The sequence below is a fragment of the Mirounga angustirostris genome, unplaced genomic scaffold (assembly GCF_029215605.1).
Source record: "Mirounga angustirostris isolate CCGP_5_RB_7025 unplaced genomic scaffold, mMirAng1.0.hap1 SCAF_6, whole genome shotgun sequence".
Taxonomy (NCBI): Eukaryota; Metazoa; Chordata; class Mammalia; order Carnivora; family Phocidae; genus Mirounga; species Mirounga angustirostris.
The window spans coordinates 135,929,108-135,947,724 of record NW_026991714.1 but is presented as its reverse complement, the minus strand read 5'-3'; the positions used below and the strand labels follow the sequence as shown (position 1 = coordinate 135,947,724).

The window sequence follows — 18,617 nt, the reverse complement described above, 5'->3', positions numbered from 1 at the left end:
CAAAAGACTTAATTTTTTTTTTTTTAAAGATTTATTTATTCATGAGAGACAGAGAGAGAGAGAGAGAGGCAGAGGGAGAAACAGGCTCCCAAGGAGCAGGGAGCCCAATGTGGGACTCGATCCCAGGACCCTGGGACCATGATCTGAGCCGAAGGCAGACGCTTAACCATCTGAGCCACCCAGGCGCCCAAGACTTAAAATTTTTTTAAAAATCTACGGGGGTGCCTGGGTGGTTCAGTCGTTAAGCGTCTGCCTTCGGCTCAGGTCATGGTCCCAGGGTCCTGGGATCGAGCCCCACATCGGGCTCCCCCTGCTTGTATTCCCTGTCTCGCTGTGTTTCTGTCAAATAAATAAATAAAATCTTTTTAAAAAATAAATAAATAAATAAAACTCTACCATGTATATATAAAAAAAGTTCAATTTTTAAGGGTGCCTGGCTGGCTCAGTTGGTAGAGCATGCAACTCTTGATTTGAGGGCCATAAGTTCAAGCCTCACACTGGGTGTACAGCTTACTTTAAAAAAAAAAAAGTTGATTTTCAAATCCAACTGAAAAAGGAATCAACACCTAAAATTAAAGAACTAATGAACACTCTAACTAGAGGCATTAGTTTTTAGTTTCATTCTTGATGCTTTGTAATGTACAAGGCTTCATAAATACAAATTAAGTGATATAATCAAACTTGAATGTTACATTGTGATTTTTTAAAAAGATTTTATTTATTTGACTGAGACAGAGAGAGTACAAGCAGGGGGAGGGGTAGGCAGAGGGAGAAGGAGAAGCAGGCTCCCCACTGAGCAGAGAGCCCCAACATGGGGCTTGATCCCAGGCCTGTGGGATCATGACCTGAGCTGAAGGCAGACACTTAATGGACTCAGCCACTCAGGAGCCCCGTGATTTTTTTAATTAAAATATTTGATCGAAAAGAACTTCTATAAATGAACTGGTTTTGGCTTTCAGAAAACTACATCAGCATACATTTTATTCCTTATACTTATAAATGATCTTAATTCTGATAAAACTGGGCCTACAGCCTTTACAATTTCTGGTGAAAATGGCAACGTATAGATGGTGTAGCCACCTTCTCCTCTTGAAAAAAAATCTCAAAACAACTAGAACAATGAGAAACAGAAGCAAAATCTACATCTGCATCCCTAAGCAAGAGACATCCCTAACCACATATATGAGAAAGGCTGCCATATGCAGTGAAGGTAGAGAGGGATGCTGGCAGATCTCAAGCAAGAGAGGTTTGCAGCTTCACATCTCAAAAGTATCACAGCTCAGTTCTCTAAAGTGTACATGGCATAGCCAGAAGGGTAAGCCCAACAACCCCTTGTTTGGCACACGTGAAGGTTTCACAGACTTCATCTGACATTACTGACACAGGAGAGTCAGAACTGAACAAGAAAAAGGGTACATCTTTTCCTAAGCAAAAAATTATTGTACTTCAAAGCGAATTTTTGTGAAGCACCAGGCTGGCTTGGTCCATAGAGCATGCGCCTTTTTTTTTAGAACATGTGACTCTTGATCTCAGGGTTGTGATTTCAAGCCCAACAATGGGCGTAGAGATTACTTAAAAATAAATACATAAATAAATAACAGAATTCTTTGAGAACCTAGGCAACATCATTACTACCCAAAAAAATGGAGAGAAGGAAGGACTCAATGCTAAAAACAGTACAGCAATACCTATAAGAACTTCAAGGGGAAAAAAGTATGACTCGAGAATATATATCCAGTCTAACAATACAGTTCAGCATAAAAGCAATAGTTAAATAGCACTGAATATGAAAGAACTCAAGGAATACCTTTCCTATGAACTGCTCTTGAAGAAAATACTAATTGACAAAATTCAACTATCCAAAGGATAAAAAGAAAAACCACGAAAAAAGGACAAGTTTTGAGCACAGAGTCCATTTAATTATTGGCCTTAGACTGGGGGGAAAAAAAAGAAAGAAAAATTTATGGCTACAGAGTATAATGTAAATGTTACAATCCCCAACAATGGAGAGGAAATGGACTGAGTTATGCTTACACCTTTATACTGCACTGCTTTATGCTGCTTTACACCTTTACATATACTCCAACTGTTACACCTTTAGTTCTTAAAAGATGAGGAAATGAGCTGTAATAATAATGCTGTAATAAATATAGGCAAGCTAAATACACTCATTAAAAGTCTCAGGTTAGGGTGCCTGGGTGGCTCAGTCGGTTAAGCGACTGCCTTCGGCTCAGGTCATGATCCTGGAGTCCCGGGATCGAGTCCCACATCGGGCTCCCTACTCGGCGGGGAGCCTGCTTCTCCCTCTGACCCTCCCCCATCTCATGAGCTCTCTCTCTCTCTCTCATTCTGTCTCAAATAAATAAATAAAATCTTTAAAAAAAAAAAAAAGTCTCAAGTTAGATCATAAAACAAAACATAACCGTATGAATAAAAGATCCATACTCCCCCTGCCCCAATTTGAAAGGATGAAAATGAAGCACAGGCAGACTCAAGTAACACAGGCATTACATCCACACAAAGATACTCACTGTAGCACTATTTGTAACAGCAATATATTGAAACAATCTAAATGTCCATCAACAAGGGCCCTCTGTTATGGTTAGATAAATTAAGTTTATTCACTAATATACTACATAATTACTAAAAAAAATGCTGCAACAACCAAGTACCAGTATGAAACAAGTGAGACAGCAAAGCATACTAGCTACTACTGGTAAAGAAAGGCTCTGCCACTCTTGGGAGAACCAAACCCTCCAGCTTCCCAACTTACTAACATGTTCAAGTTTCTGTGCCTCAGTTTCCTTCTCTGTATGAAGGGGTAATAATATTACCTGCCTCTCAAGGCTGTGATAAAGATTAACAATGAATACCAAAAAACGTGTTAGTACAGGACCTACAACATACAGAGGACTGTTTAAGTATTAGATTTCTTATAGTTAAAAGAGAGAAAAATCTAGCTGCAGAACAGCATCATAAGCTACCGTTAATGAAAAAAAAATCTATACCTATATATGTATAAAATATCTGTGGAAGTACACACAAAACTGGTAGTGGTTTCCCAGTAAGGGAAACTAAGCAGAAGAGGTTGCAGAGTGAAAGATTTGCTTTACACTTCTGTATCTTTTAGATTTTGTACCATAAGCATGTAATGACTAGATAAAAATTACTACTTAAATTTAAAAACTCTATAAAGAATTTAAGTTCACTGAACACAGTACTACTTTTCTGGTTAGTTCCCCGACTACTCTGCCTAAGGTACATAATTTAGGTCAGAGGTCATAAATTATACTCTCAGAGACAAATGTATTTCCCTAAAGCATCTACAAGAGTTCAGATGTGTAATGTTACAATATAAAATAAAAAATTTATCTTTGGAGACAACACTACAAAGACATTTGCAAAAAAAAGTGTTCACAGCAATGTGCATATACATAGCACAACACTGGAAATAATCTACATGTACATCAATAGTCTCAATAAATTATAGTGCCACACAATAGAATATCATACGAAAACAATGGATCGTGGATCACCACATCAAAAACCAATGATGTATTGTATGGTGACTAACATAATAAAATAAAAAAAAAAACAATAGAATATCATACAGACATTTAAAATAATAGCATACATATATTGTATTATAGATGTATAATTTATGCATATAATGTATATAATGTATATAATGTATAATTTATGTATAAAATTGTCCACTTTGGGGCGCCTGGGTGGCTCAGATGGCTAAGCGTCTGCCTTCGGCTCAGGTCATGATCTCAGGGTCCTGGGATCGAGTCCCGCATCGGGCTTCCTGCTCCTTCGGAGCCTGCTTCTCCCTCTGCCTCTCTGTCTCTGTCTCTGTCTCTCATGAATAAATAAATAAAATCTTTAAAAAAAAAAAAAAATTGTCCACTTTGCGTTAAATGGTAAACAGTGAATTATGGACTCTTTCCATACAAGAATGCAGCTATACTTCCATTTCTTTTCATTGCTATGACTTGTGCTGTAACTATACGATAATTTACTTAACCATTCTCATATCAACTGACATTTTGTTTCTATTTGCCTTTTTTCATTTACTTTTTTTTTTTTTTTAAGATTTTATTTGAGAGAGAGCGTGCGTGTGTGTGCACGCACTGGAGGGTGGAGGGGCAGAGGGGCAGAGAGAATCCAATAAGACTCCATACTGAACGTGGAGCCCAACACAGGGCTCAATCCCATACACAGGGCTCAATCCCAGAACCCTGATACCATGACCTGAGCCAAAATCAAGAGTGGGTCACTTAACCAACGGAGCCACTCAGGCACCCCCCTTCATTTACTTTAAATTAAAAAAAATATATATGTATATATATATAATTTTTTTGGCCAATAAATAGTGTTTGTTGAGCATAAATCTTCACATGTAGGAACTAATATTTCTGTAAGGCAGATTCCTGAAAGCAGAAGTATTTGGTCAAGGGCGCCTGGGTGGCTCAGTTGGTTAAGCGACTGCCTTCGGCTCAGGTCATGGTCCTGGAGTCCCGGGATCGAGTCCCGCATCGGGCTCCCTGCTCGGCGGGGAGTCTGCTTCTCCCTCTGACCTTCCTCCCTCTCATGCTCTCTGTCTCTCATTCTCTGTCTCTCAAATAAATAAATAAAATCTTTAAAAAAAAAAAGTATTTGGTCAAAACTAATATGCATTTTAATATTTATAGGTAATTCCAATTGGTCTCTTTGAAAGAGACTGCATCAATTTATACTCTCCCAATCTTGCCATTATTTTCAATCTTTTTCATTTCCATCAACCTGATATATGAAAAATGATATATTTTAATCTACATTTCCTTGGTTAGTGAGGGCAATTTTTTTTTAAGATTTTTATTTATTTGATAAAAAAAAAACAACAACAAAAATTTATTTATTTGAGAGAGTGAGCTAACATAAGCAGGGGAGAAGTAAAGGGAAAGGGAGAAGCAGATTCCCTGCTAAGTAGGGAGCTGCATGCGGGACTCGATCCAGGCACTCCGAGATCACGACCCCAGCAGAAAGCAGACACTCAACCGAATGGGCCACCCAGGTGCCCCCAAATCTTTCCATTCTTCCACTGTAAGTAGTAGTAACAAAACAGAGACCATGGCTACTACATTTAACAAACATAGTTTTTTCATTTGCCAATATTTAATAATTGTAAACTTCACTACAATCCAGACCTTTACTTCTCATTAAAAATTAAAAAAAAAAAAAAATTGGAGCACTACTGGGTCAACATTTCTTAATACAAGAAACAACTGGTACTGAATAGAAGCTGTGCCCCACAACTCAACCTTACTGTGGTCACTCATTTATGTTACCTGCCCATAGGAATTTAAGACCCCATTTCTATGAGTTATTTGGTTATATACTAATTATCAGGATTCTTCATATGAAGGATACTACTACCTTTTCTTACATATTTATGTCATATATATTTCCTCTCTGTGGATGGCTTTTAACTTAATCATAGCATTCATAAATATATATAAAATCTGAAAAGTCTACAACACTCATCAAATGATAGCAATATTTATCCTTGGTAAGTATTAGGATGTTTTGTCACTTTATCTCTATTATTTTTTTAAATGTATAAAGTAAGTATTGATTCCTTTTATAATCAGGGAGGAAAAAAAGCTATTTTCATTTGAAACAAAAAATTCTAACAGTGATAGTTTGGTTATGTTGACTTTTAAACTGACAAAGGATAAAGCGAATTAAAAATTTATTTTTAAAGAAAACTTGAATGTGTAATACAAGAGGAGGTCAACGTAATAATCAAAGCCCATATGCATTAGTTCATGACAGCCCACGAAGAATATATCCAGCACTTCAGATCTGAATTATAACATCTTTACAAAAGATACTCAAAAGTGCATGGACTGGTCTGATTCACATTGAAGTTATAAACTAAGTTTCTGGATACTGACACTTCAGAAAAACAGCTTTTTTCCTCCAGCTGTAAATATAAACACTGTATTTTCAGTGGCTCAGTTAAGGGTCCAACTCTTGATCTCAGCTCAGGTCTTGATCTCAGGGTCCCAAGTTCAAGCCCCATGTTGGGCTCCATACCCAAAAAAACTATATTTTCATTCAGGTATTTTATTTAATACATACTAAGTGTTATGCACTGTGCAAGGTGCAAAGTATGCAATAATAAGGCACAGTACTTGCCTGTAAGCTTATAAACAAGTGGAAAAGGCAAGAACATAGTGAGGTAAGAGCTGCTGAAGCACAAAGAGAAGGAACTTAAACCAGTCTTGGAGGTTGGAGAAATTAGGTTCCTTAAAGAGATAACATCTTAGGAGAAATCAACTAAAAAGGGTGGGAACGGGTCCAGAATCCTGCAGTCACCCTGACTCTTCTCTCTCCAATTCTCGTATTCTAACAATCACCAACTCCTATCTATTCATCCTTCTAAAAGTTCTCCTGACTCTTCAACTCTTCTTTATTCTCACTGCCACTACCCTGCTCCAGGGTATACTAAATTCTCTAACAGCTTTGTAACTGGTCTCACCACATCAATCCCACCATCCTTTTCCTAACCTAATCACTACTGTAATTACAGTAATCTTTCAAATACTCAAATCTAATCAGGTTACTGTCCAATTTAAAACACTTGGGAGAGGGTGGGTGGTCCCCCACAAACCTAGCCCTCAGGATAAAATCCAATTCTTACCAAGCCTTTCAAGACCTGGCCCCCACTTATTTTTTTTTTTTCTTTTTAAAGATTTTATTTATTTGACAGTGTGGGTACAAGCTGGGGGAGCAGCAGAGGCAGAGGGAGAAGCAGGCTCCCCACTGAGCAAGGAGCCTGATGCGGCACTTGATCCCAGGACACTGGGTTCATGACCTGAGCTGAAGGCAGACAACCGACGGAGCCACCCAGGCGTCCCCCCCACTTACTTCTGCTACAACTCCAGTACTTCCCACCTTGCATTCAGGTCACATGAACTTCTTTCAGATCCTCTATCAGGTCCTGCTATCTCCTGTTGCCAAGACTCTACGTAAGTTATTTCCTCCTGTCAGAAACATAGGTTGAGTTCTTCACTGAGCTAACTCTTATGTATTCTTCAGATCTCAGCTTAGAGGTTGGGAAGACTTTTGTGATCACTCAAAAGCCTTTCTGAATACACCCTCCTAAGCTCGCTCCCACTTAAAACTGCCCCATCAGAATATTTATCACACTGTATAAGCGCCAGGTTAGCTATCTTGACTCCCTCATTTAAAGTAATGGGAAAATAGGGACACTTTTGCCTTTTTCACAGTAGCGTTCTAGTACTTAGAAACAATACCTAGTATACATAGCAGTTATATTTACTGAAATAATTATAAGTATCTATTCCCTTGGTTTTATCTACCCTACTAGGCAGCAGGCACCTTACACAAAAAAGCAATTTTTACTCTACAACTTCAAAGGTATTTCGAACTTTTTATTAAGTACACAGTAAGTGCTCAGTAAGCACTTGTTGAATGAAGACAGTCGAACAATAGACAAAACCCTCGTCCCATGCTTAGTTTCCCTAAATTCTACTTAAAATTAACTCTAAGTCACTCCGATTTTGATATAAACACCTAAAAATGACAAGATTTCAATTGTATTTTCCTTTGTTTATAAGTATCTGAAACACTCCTTATTTTTGAAAAGTTTAAAGGACAAAAATAAACTATTCTCCCCTCCAAATCATATATCCATTTTTTTGTAAAGAGTTAAAAAGGAATCTTGAAAACTGGAAGATCAAAGATCAAAAAAGCACCCCAAATTAACATGCCAAAGGAATGTTATTATTCATACAAAAATGGAAAAAAATACATTCTTAAATAGCGTGAATGAACCTGAGATAAGGGTAGTTTTCATGGAGGGTAAAGAAATAACTGAAAAAATAAAATGCTCTATACTACCCATGCTAATAAGAATTATGTCAAAAGTATAGAATTATAGCACCTTCAAATTCATTCATTTAACTTTTTTCCGCTTTGGTGAGGAGGTAAGATGAATTGTTTGGACTGGCAGGGAGAGATAGGACTAATTTATTTTACATAGTAGTGAATACGTAAGAGTTTTTAAAGAAATCTACATTTCTTCTTATGGAAAAGCCTAAGATTATGAAATTTTGATTCTGGGCAAAGTTTTGGGCAAAGTTTTGAGCAAAGAACTGCAAATTCCTGTTTACCCAACCCACAATATAAGCCATAATTGGGATTACAGCTCTCCTGGACAACACTTCAACTCACCATATATAAAAATTGCAAGATTCTACAGCAAAGCCTCAAAATAAAAGCCAGGGGTAGGGTAGGAGGGATTTAAATGTCTCAATGGACCTAAGAGATAATAGTAAACATCAAATACCTTGGCCAAACATTCTCTTAAAAGCTCTTATGCCACCCAAACAACTCTCCTAAAAAGACTGACCTGTGAATGTTTGCTTTAACTGCCTTTTTTGCCAAGGAACTCAAAACATGTCACACACAACTTAAGTATTCTCCAAATATAGGTTACTTTTCATTTACCATGTGCAAATGGGCAATAAAGAAAAAAGTTGATTACCTAATTATCAGTGTAAAGGAAAAAGAGAAAATGTAATTGCTATCTTAGTTTATATGCACTAAGATGACTACAGTATTCTATAAAGTATTTTCAATTTAAAAAACAAATGATTTTCAGCATTTTAAAGCTAAACATTAAATTAACTTTCTCTGCTTCATTTTTATATGTATAAACTCACACTCCTTCACTAGGTATTATCTGATTATAAATCCTTTCCATTACTCACTCTATAAATTATCAGAAACTGTCAGAAAAATGTAAACAAAAATAAATGTATTATACATAGCAAGATTAGAGGATGTGTGGTCTCAAGGTAGGTATCTTAAATTTAAGAATCAGCATTTGGCAAGTTGCCATTATTACAGAGCATATTTGCACCTGGTTGGCTCAATTGATAGAGCATTTGACTCGATCTCAGGGTCGTGAGTTCAAGCCCCATGTTGGGTGTAGAGCCTACTTTAAAAAAAAAATAGAGCAGGGGCGCCTGGGTGGCTCAGTCAGTTACGCGGCCGCCTTCAGCTCAGGTCATGATCCCGGGGTACTGGAATCGAGCCCTGCATCAGGCTCCCTGCTCAGCGAGGAGCCTGCTTCTCCCTCTCCCTTTGCCCCTGCTGCTCCCCCTGCTTGTGCTCTCTCTGTCAAATAAATAAAATATTAAAAAAAAAAGAGAGAGCAAATATCCTTTCTCACATTTATACAGTCCATTTTTGAGACTATTTAGATGAAGACCGTATGCTCAACTATTTTATCTACTTACCCTGTCAGTTAAAATAGGATTTACAGAATGCATTTTGGGCTTTAGGGATATAATGTCATTTCTCTGTATTTTTTTTTAAATATCCCAAAATAAAAATACTCCCCAAACGGGGCGCCTGGGTGGCTCAGTTGGCTAAGCGACTGCCTTCGGCTCAGGTCATGATCCTGGAGTCCCGGGATCGAGTCCCACATCCGGCTCCCTGCTCAGCAGGGAGTCTGCTTCTCCCTCTGACCCTCCCCTCTCTCATGCTCTCTCTATCTCATTCTCTCTCAAATAAATAAAATCTTTAAAAAAAAAAAATACTCCCCAAACAAGATAAAAAGAAATACAGTGAGCAGCCAGGCCCAACTTAAAGTTAATAAGGACTTTCTCCCATCAGAAGCTACTCAAAATACTGAAAGGCAGCCCTTGCTTACATTTTTGAAGAGACATAAAAGAACATTATTTTTTAGGTTAACACATTAAATCCAACCAGTTCCCAACTAGTATGTACTATCTTGTGACTATAATCCCAAAATGGTTCTCACATAGTTTACAGAAATTTTGACATAAAAAATTCTTTTTTTTTTTTTTTTAAGATTTCACTTATTTGACAGAGAGAGACACAGCGAGAGAGGGAACACAAGCAGGGGGAGCGGGAGAGGGAGAAGCAGGCTTCCCGTGGAGCAGGGAGCCCGATGCAGTGCTCAATCACAGAACCCCGGGATCATGACCGGAGCCGAAGGCAGACGCTCAATGACTGAGCCACCCAGGCGCCCCGACATAAAAAATTCTTATACCACAAAGATGTAAATCATTTAGTATTTTGCAGGTAGCAAGTGATAGGATATTTAAATCATGCCAGAAAGAAAAAAACTTTTGGCAATACTTAATTTTACTCTCAGAAGCAATGCAAATATTATCACATTGTTAGTTATAAAAACTGGATAATGATATAGTCAGGAAAAAGATGAACTAATTAACAAACTATTTTTAGCACATGAATCTACCACTTGTAGATTATCAATTTTTAAAGAATCTGAATATAATAAAATATAGCAAAACTTCAATTTTATTAATTTCAAGTTTCTTTGATGAAACAAAAATCTTCAAGATCTTGCCACAGGATCATTATTATTTTATCAATTATCATTAAATGCACACACAGAAATGTCAGGTATAATTGAATTCCGGTAGAGAAAAGGCTAGGTAAATTATTTTTCTTTAAAGATTTTATTTACTTGACAGAGCGAGTGAGCAAGCAAGCACAAGCAGGGGGAGCGGCAGGCAGGGGAGAAGCAGGCTCCCCGCTGAGGAAGGAGCCCAATTCCGGGCTGGATCCCAGGACCCTGGGATCATGACCCAAGCCAAAGGCAGCTGCTTAACCCACTGTGCCACACAGGCGCCTCAATTCTTTTTATTTTTGTATACAACTAGTTATGCATTAAGGCACTACTCATAGAGCTAACTCAACAAGAATCACATAGCCGACTTTTAAAGCAAATTTATTAAGTCTTTCCTTTTCTGTATCATAAAAATCTTTAAATTGAAACATTTAACTCTAATATCCATCTGCATGCTTTTAAAATTCATGCAGATCAACTCAGTCCCTTTAACAAAATAAGATGGCAAAGCTATGTTTTATCAAATGCCTTTACAACCATACTTTCCTGAACAATGAATATGAACTAGTAGATTTCATTCTTCATAGTTAATAGCCAGTCAGTTTCAGTATCTGGTTCTCATAGGCTGACATAATGCTGTAATGTTTCCACTGCACAACATTCTGGGGGAAATGTTTAGAATTATTTCCACTGAAATTTTTAAGTCCTGTACACAAGCATCATGGAAATGCTTAAATCAGAGCTATCAAACTTCTTAAATAGAAATTTTAATTAACTTTTAAAAATTTTGTCTCAAAAATAGTGACTTTTTTTTAAGTCATTCTCCTCAAACCCAAAAACAATTCTTGCTTTTCTTGCCTTATTTGCAACCGAAAACATCACCACCTGACGTGTGTCATTTACTCAGTAATCATCATATTTGATCACCTTTTTAGCTTCTTAGTACTCAACACAAAGCCTGACAGTCTCACATGTTTTGGAGACTTCAATACACTTTGTTCTTGTCCCAAATACTCATGTTCTGTGTGTACTACTATAAGCTATTATATAACAGGGGTGGGGAAAATTAAAAAATACTGCAGCACTACAAGCCATTTAGCATGCTGAGTTCCCACAGTTGCTTAGTGGGTGTTCTGAAACTAGGCCATATTTCTAGTATTAAGAATTTCAAATCACTACTTCCAAAGTACAGAAATAAATGTCTTCAAGATTAAATCATAAAACCTTACTATTTTAAGCTGCCTAGTATGTAAGTATCCCATTTCTATGAGCTTAAAATGCTAATTAACACATGGTAGATAAACCAGTATTTGTTTTAGCAACAAGAAATAACCAGCTTTTCTACCCATACTTACAGAATCATAGAATTCAATAGATTACAATACTAAGATAAAGTGCAGTTTATCTGAATAAGAACTAAAGCCCTTAGGTGAAATTTTGAATTCTTTACCCCAAAAGATATATAAACAAAATTGGAATTAAATATAATCTCTTTCAGGTCACCCAATCTGTTAGACTCCACATGTTCCTAACAAAGAAGTAATTACAACCCCCAACCTAATTTTTCCAGTCTAGGTTACCAACAAATACCAAAAACAATAAAGCTTACTCTTTTTAACAGAATAAAAGTTACAGAAATACTTATGTCATTTTGTCGTATCATTTCAACAGGTATGTTTTTATTCAAAACTAATGAAGAAAAACATGTTACTCAATTTTACATATTACATAGCTAAGTAAGGAAAGAAACATGGTAGGTATAAAATCTACTTCTACAAATTGTGAAGTACTTACACTGTAGTGATTCAGTACTTGCAGAGAATTATTTGCTTCAACTTAATTTTACTCAATACTTATGGTGCCTACTATGTCTCACCTCATTAAGCAAATCTTTCCAATAACAAAAGCTTGACATTGTAATTTTTTAATTGTATTTTAGATAAAAACCCCTCCCAAATACAACACACGGTCCTGTGTAAGCTTTAACAAAATTTACTAACAGCAATTAATCTCTTCTTCATGATCTTCTATCAGCATTAGTTATATTGTACTATATATAAAGCAAATGGTGCCTTGAAAGATTGTTTATCACAACATTAAGTTGCCTTAAACTGCCATTTTTAAAAAGTTTTGTACCTGATTTTTAAGTGTTTTTCCCCTGCTCTCATTTTCAACTCTCTTATGACCTCTAGGAGATATCCCAGTCCTTTTTACATTTGGTTACTAAACTTTTTTAAATTGTACATTATGAGGGGGGAAAAAAAGCCTTCAATTAAGGCCTGAGGGGGTCTAAAAGCAGAAAATACGTTTAGGACCAAAAGCACTAGGACATCTCTTTGTCCTTTTTAGTGGTCTGTTTTGGGGCTCAAGATTGTTAATTTTATTAATCTTTTTATTAGGAGCCTACAAAGTTTAGACATTATATACTGGAGAAATGGTAGCAAAGAAGACAGACATACTTGATGCTATCATGAAACTTACAGTCCAGCAAAAAGACAGACATTAAAAACATCATTACAAAAATGTTAAAAGAGAATAAGTGCAGGTGCCAAAGAACCTCAGAACAGGGGACTCTAAGGATCAAAGAAGGCCTCCCAAAGGATATGACAGAGAGGCCAGAAGGGTGATTGGGTTAGCCAGGTGAGAATGCAGGGACTTGCATCTATCCAAGGAGATGAAACCAGAAAGTTTCAGTTTCCTAATAAATAACCTTGAGATAAATGAGGTGATATATAATTTATAATGTAGGGGCACCTGGGTGGCTCGGTCAGTTAAGCATCTGACTCCTGGTTTCATCTCAGGTCCCAATCTCACGGGCTGTGGGATCAAGCTACATCAGGTTCCTCGCTCAGTAGGGAGTCTGCTCAGAAAGATTCTCTCCCTCTGCCCCTCCCCCTGCTGGCTCTTGCACACCCTCTCTCTCTCTCTCAAGATAATTAAATAAATCTTTTTTTTAATGTATAATGTAGTTACTAAACAGTGAAAATTTTAAAAAGGAATTTCTCAAGTTTCTATAACAAAAATAACTGGAAGGATCAAAAGTAACAACGGACAAAAAGCAGTATGAGAAATGTTTTAAAAGAGAAACCATGGCACTTTTGAGGGAACAGAGTTTGGAATGGCAAAAAAAAACAGCCTCAAAGGAGTATCATCAAATCATACTGTATGGAAAATTACTTAATATTCAAGTTCAGAGAACTTATATATCATACAAGCCACAGAGACTTCTACCAGGATACAACTGATGATACAGTCTGACTTACACCCAAAGGAAAGAACGGCACTTTGAAATAAGTATGAAAAGAGGTGGTTTTTAATGCTCTCAGAAGAGTGAATTTTATTTTTTTTAATTTATTTTTAGTCATCTCTACACCCAAGGAGGGGGCTGAATTCATGACCCCAGGATCAAGAGTGGCAGTCTCTTCCAAATGAACCAGCCAGGTGCCCCGAGAAGAGTGAATTTTAAATGTTTGTACAGTAAACACTTACCACTGAGTTCTAAAGAGGTTCACAAATGTTACTCTTACCATGATGCATAAATGTTGAGAAAAAGATATCAATGTGTCTCTGAAACATAATTATCCAAGGTCTAAACCTGGGGATGATTCCGCATCAGGCTGATACGTTCTTCTTATATTTAATTAAAATATTAACGAAGAATATACTTAGTTAAAAGGTTTAAATAATAATTTGAAGATCTCCAACATTCATGCAGATCCACAGTTCAAGGCCCAAATTAAAAAAAAAAAACCCACAAGAAATAACAATCTCTAAAAATATATGCTTTCATAAATGCCTACTAAAATACTAAATCATAGGGGTGCTCGGGTGGCTCAGTCGTTAAGCATCTGCCTTAGGCTCAGGTCATGATCCCCGGGTCCTGGGATCGAGCCCCATATCGGGCTCCCAGGGAGCCTGCTTCTCCCTCTGCCACTCCCCCTGCTTGTGTTCCTGCTCTCGCTGTGTCTCTGTCAAATAAATAAATAAAATCTTAAAAAAAAAAAAAATACTAAATCATACACAGAATCCAAATTGCTATTCACCTGCAATTCTCCAAATGGACCTTAACATCTCTAACTTCTATGCTTTTTCTGTCCACTCTTTCCTACTTATCCCTCAAGAGTTAGTTCAAGTCCTATCCTCCAGCAAGCACTGCTGGTTATACATGCAATCTATGTTTTAACTCATCTGAGTTCTCCAGCATATACTGCTATCAAAGCACTTGTCACACTGTAAAATAATTTACTACTGACTTGTACAGTTCAGGCAACAAACTGAACTTTCTGAAAGCAGAAAACATTTATCTATGTATCCTCAGTCTGGGACATACATGGCACTTAGTAGAAGGTCAATGACATTGTGAAATTATAGTAAGAAATATTTACAGAACAAAATTTTAAAGTTAACTTAACTATTTACAAAACTGTGACAGTCTTGAAAGCAGGAAGGAGTTTTGTACAACACAAAACTGGAAACTGAGAAAGTGCAAATTTAACTGATATCTAGAATTTAGAGTTAATCTCATCATTGTCAGAACAAGTAATTTCTACTTTACCTCCAAGACATTAGAAAAACCAAAAGAAAAAAGATTTCTCTTTATCAACTGTGAAATTACTTAATTAAAATTGTAGAATTTACAAATAGTATTTGAGGGCAAATAAAGTGCTTAAATTTTAAGTGTTCACAGTGCTATAAACATTAGAAGATAGACAAGCCAAAATACTTCATCAAAGTCTTTCAGGTTCATTTCACATAGGGACCAATTTTACCCACTTTTAAGGTCTCCTTTAATGTTTTAGCTTCAAGCAGTATGTTCATTCTTTCTGATAAAAGAACCCTTACCTTTTACAACATGCACCACTTTTTGCAATCAGTTCTGATCTTCAGAGAAGTTGGAATGAGATATATAGTGTGAAATCTAATTAGTTCTTTTAAATCTTGATAATGGGAATTTCATACTTTCTCAGAAAGCACATATGTTACCAACATCTCAAAAGCTAAAGAGCCCCTTGTAATTAGAATATTCTTTTTATGTATTACAATTTTGATTTGCAGAATTAAAGATGCTGTACTAAAAAGATGGGAACCAGGGGAAAGTACCAAGGAATGAGCATTAGTTTACCTAAAAAATAATGCAATTACGTATTTTAGAACATAAATCAGTTTTTCCAACTTATCCTTGTTTCTTTCAACCTTCACTGACTGCAATTACATTTCAGAACACTCTATATAAAGTTCAAGCATTCCATAGGTCACCTTGTGACTTAAAAATTTTTCAGATTTTAAAAGTCAGTGTAAACAGAGCTAGGAAAATGCAAAATTTTAACTAGTATATTGTCAGAGAGAAAATATTTTCAGAAAGATTTATATGGCCTAAATTTGATGTGGTATAACTAGCAGACAAAACAAAATTCAGAACACAGGGATAGCAACTTTTTTATAATTCAGCCTATGCAAGATTTAGCCTTAAATTATAATATGCCAATACATAATATAAAATGCATGAAGTATAAGTCTAACAATAAGCAAAAAAGCAACCGATTTAATATCTGCAGTACTCATTTCTCACGTACCACGTGAAAGTACTTAATATATCACTCTGCTGCTAAATTACAGCTAATTTCTATCTAATTTATGCACAACAAAATATTTACCAATTCCCTACTAGTCTTATTAGGAAAGTGTTTATTCTATATCTAAATTTCCTCTCCTCCCTGAACTGATATTTTATAAACTAATTCAAGAACACTTCCACCAAGGTCAAAACATAAACCTCAGAACTCACTGAAGGATTTACAGGTCATTCTGTTTGGTTTTACTGTGTTTTGTTGGGGGGGGAGGGGTGCTGCTCTTGTTTGGTTTTTTGATTATAAGCATAGATTTTGTTTTCATACATGAATGATACGTAAATGATACATAATATAGTAAACTGAATTCTAAAGATATATTCTTTCAACCTCCAAAAAATACTCATCCTTATATCTGCACAAACAAATTAAGGTTTATTTTTAATCAAAAACACAAGTTTATTTTTATATTTAAATATCTTACTAGAAAAAATCTAAAAATTAAATTGTTTAAAGAACACAAGTCTTACAGAAATATTAAATTACACACAACAGATATTGATAATCCAGCATTTCAAAACAAATAGGACTGCCTGGATAACAAAGAAATTCAGTATTATTTACCTTTCCCCCACATGGGTAAGGCAAGTCAAAAAATATACCAGCAGAGGGGCGCCCAGCTGGCTCAGTCAGAAGAGCATGCAACTCTTGATCTTGGGGTTGTGAGTTCAAGCCCCATGATGGGTGTAGAAATTATTTTTAAAAAATAAATAAATAAAAAATACACATACACCCCCCCCAGCAGCTTATTCAGAAGGCATCTTTGGGAGTATTCCACATAGAATTCTAGTTTATGTCTCACTGAACATGGGACAAGGCCTGTCCCAAGTCACTGAAGAAATAGTAATACTTAAAAAGCACAATTCCAGCAATATAACACTAGAATTTATCATTTTGGTGTTCCTTTTGTTTCAAACTTCTAACTGGTTTGTAAATCACAAGTTGTTTTTTTTACAAGTCTGGCTACAATTATCAAAACATAGCTCTGATCAACTTTCTGAATATGGTAGTTTAAAAACTTTTTAAAAATCTAGCTGCAAGCTATTAATAGATCTCTTAATATCACTCTTTTATCCGTAACAACTTTTAACAAAACACTTGAAAACTGTATTAACAATGAGAGATCAATAAGCAAATGCCAACCTGAGAGTAAATGTAGTTGTTTCTTCAAAAACTAAACAAACACCCTAAGAAAAAGTAGTAATCTTACAGATAGGCTAAGTCCACCCCTCAAAACTGGCATTTCAAGGATATAGTTTTACGTTAGCTTTATATTTAAGCCATTTGAAAGTTACAAACCTTAAAGCCTTTACTTATCTAAGATTTTTCAAATGTATATTCATAATTAAATAAAAGCTTCAGTGTACCTTATGTCCAAATAAGTATTTAAAAAGATTTATCATATTCAATCTAAATTCCATAGGTAGAGAATGGTGTTTTATATATATATATAGAATTTCTAAAAATACTTGTCACTGTCACATAGAAGGTCTTCAACACTTGATAAATTCAAACTATACATGTATGAATGTTACAAATTGTACCCAACAGCTAAGTTTCTTCAAATACATATTAACAGTTATAAGAGGTATGGCATGGAAGGAAGGGCCAGGGTAGAAATTAGTACACTAATAAACCGAGGTCTTTAAAATAAGGTAATTTTTCAGTGTTAATGCTACATTTAAATACAAAAATACTTGGTTACACAAGTATACCCTAGGATTCTGAAGAACAAAAAATAAGTTTAGATACAGTAATCCCTCTCAGTAGATACTAGAAGCTGACATTCATGAAGTGTAAAAAAAATTGCACAGGTGAAAGCTACAGACTGTTGGTAGTTATGATGGAAGCAAATACTATACAGTTACACATCTACAACCCAATTTTGCTTCAGCATCCCCAGAGACTTAAAAAACATTTCTTTGGGTAGGTTGCAAAACATTGCTTCCTCTTTTATTCTCATCACCCCCATTAAGATACAAAGCTACAGACAAAATCAAATCACCAACTGTAAGGACTGAAAGCTTAAAAACACACAAAAAAAGCATCTTTTTTCCAACTCCCGAATCGGTATTCATTCCACCTGTTTGTAAATCCGTACTAGCATAATAACACAAAACCTCTGCTGATCTAAAAACGGGGGGGAGGGGGCACTTAAGGGTTTGAAGTCATGCTGCTTCTACCTAGGCTTGGGGCGGGGGAGGGGGATGGTACAAAACAATGGATACTGAGGGGCTGGGGGAAAATCGTTTGGTCCTGAAGCCTCCAGCGTTAAGACCTGGGGGGGGGGGGGGGCGGCGCAGAAGAGGAGGGGAGGAGGGGAGGAGATAGAGTACTTTTCCTCTATTCCTAAAAGCTACCGCGGAAAGAAGCTGCCACCAAGCAAGTCCAACAGGGCGGTCTTGGATGCCTACAACTCGCCTCACCAGGCAACATACCCAAAGCCAACTCGCCACTCTTCACCGAAAGGACAGAAGAAGGGGAGAGAGTGGTGGGCTTTGGGGAACGGGCGAGGAAATACCCCACCCCGCCACCACTAGCACTGCGCCAAGGCCCCCGCCGATTTACAC

At 36.4% G+C, this 18,617-nt stretch overlaps 1 protein-coding gene across 2 annotated transcripts in view; it reads right to left on the bottom strand.

Moving 5' to 3' along the window:
* SHOC2 (SHOC2 leucine rich repeat scaffold protein) overlaps positions 1–18,617 on the bottom strand; it is a 93,558-nt gene that overhangs the window by 73,644 nt on the left and 1,297 nt on the right. The window lies entirely within an intron of this gene.